Source organism: Trichechus manatus, unplaced genomic scaffold, assembly GCF_000243295.1.
Source record: "Trichechus manatus latirostris isolate Lorelei unplaced genomic scaffold, TriManLat1.0 scaffold00267, whole genome shotgun sequence".
Lineage (NCBI taxonomy): Eukaryota > Metazoa > Chordata > Mammalia > Sirenia > Trichechidae > Trichechus > Trichechus manatus.
In genome coordinates this window covers 293423-295645 of record NW_004444203.1, presented here as the reverse complement: position 1 = coordinate 295645, position 2223 = coordinate 293423, and positions in this window count along the sequence as shown.

Below are 2223 nucleotides of genomic sequence, written 5' to 3'. Positions count from 1 at the left end.
ACTGACGCGCCCTCTGCCTGCGCTTATGTGAGAGAAAGCGGCCGAGGGAGGGAGCGTGCCGAGCCCGGGCTTCCCTCCCCTCTCACTTTCCCTCGGAAGCGGTCTCCCTCGAGCTCCCCACTTCTCTCACCTCCTCCCCAGCGGCCCCACCCTCCCCCACCTTCCCTCCCCTCGGCTCGCGTCCCCTCCCCTCCCCTCCGGCGGGCTGGCGGCTGGAGGAGCGAGTTCAGCCTCGGGGCTGGCGGTCTGCAGGGCTAGCTTTAGACAGTGTTAGCACGCTTGGTCAAGTTGGAACGAGGAGAAGGTAGATAAATTGGGGAGGAGGGAGACGACCCCGTGTCCTTGGCGGCTCTCGGGCTTCAGTCCTGCTCCGGGCACGCATCGCCCTCAACCCCCCGCTCTAATTCGGAAATAACCCCCCGAGTTCCAAAAGTTCCAAGACAAAGTCATCAGTATGGCGAAGATCCCGCCGGAACCTTGGAATGAGCCGCAGCCCCCTCTTGCCCTTCCTCTGGGTAACGAAGTTGTCTGGCAAAGCAAGGACGAGAGGAGTTCTCAGAATGCAGTGCCGACTGTTGGGATGGATACTAAGGATCCTTCGGAATCGTAAACTTTTGGCAGATGGGGAAAGGTGCCAGAAGCTTTTGGGAGAGTAAAGAGACACAGAGTGGGTTTCTGCTTTCTCTTGAGGGCACAAGAAGTTGAGCTTAAATGAGGAAGAGGGTGACAGAGACGTCTGTTAAACATATTGTGAAAGTAACATCTGGAGAAAAGCAACTGCATTTCCCCCATTGGAAAAGCACCCAGAGACTCAACTGTGCGTATTGCACTGGCTGTTTCCCTCTTTGGGGCAGAGTGGGCAGGTTTCGGTGTGCCAACGGAAGGGTTTCAGCAACGTGCAGAGCATGAAGACGTGTATCACTTTTATGCCCAAACGACTTTTAAATAGGTTGATTTTATAGATTTTGTAGGTCCATAGGATCTTAGATGGAGAAGAGACTTTCTTATCTGACTGAACTTCCTAAAAGACCTGAAACTCCCCTCATCCATTATTTGCTGGAAAACTTAAATACCTCTAAGGGCAGGGAACCCACTGCTCTGTGTAGCTGCCCCTTCTCCGTGTTGAAGGTCACCATTGCTGCGAAGTGTTTTCTTCCATCAATCCATTGCTTTTGACTTTGGGAGCATTACACAATAAATCTAATCTTGCTTCCACATGTGAGTTCATCACATATTTTAAAAATATTCTTTCCAGGTAAATATTCCTATTTTTCCATGCTTCATAAAATACACTGCTCAGAATGTGACTTAGTACTTGGTGTTCCAACAAGCATGCAGAAAAGGATCTTCCTTGTCCAGACACTATCCATTTGTTGATGTGTCTTCAGATCAAGTTTATTTTCCGGCAGCCAGATCACAGTGTTGACTCACATTACACTTACAATCAACTAAATTCCTCAAGAATATTTCATATGTACTGCTGTTTAGTCACGTTTACACCACCCTGCCTTTGTGGAGTTAGATTACTGTCTCTAAGATCTGAGCTTTTTTATTTATCTTCATTCAATTCTGTCCTATCAGAGTCAGTCCATCATCACAATTTGTTGAGATGTTTTGGGATTCTGACGTGGTCAATGTCTTATTCTTCTTTCTGTCTTCCTACTACATGCATGTTTGATCGGTCTGCTGTAACCGTCTTCCAACACTGAGAAAGCTGTGAAAGGGAAAGGTTTAGATAGAAATGATACCCTGGAATAGGATTGGGGTAGAAGCTGGAGTTCTTTTTAACCATTCTCTGTTACAGTGGTCCTCAATCTTGATTGTACTTGGAATCACAAGGGGTGATTGAAAAAACAGCACCAATACTTGGGTGTACCACCAGAGATTCTGGTTTACCTGGTCTGGGGTAAGGCTTGCACATCAGGATTCTAATGGGCAACCAAATTTAAGAACCTCAGGCATTTCCAACACCCATGGGGCATAGCACAGGTTTGAGAGTGCAGAATCAACAGACTCCGTGTGTATCATATTTAACTATTATTTGTTTTATTTGAATATAGCAGTAAGCACATACAGACTTTCTGATTGTTTTTCAAAAATATATCATCTTCCTAGTACAGTTGGTATTTTTAACTAAAGGGAATGTTGGGCAAAACATATAGTTTAATGAGAAAAAATCAGTAGTCTCAGAAGACAGTTCTGTAGTAGTTGTTTAAAAGTGTC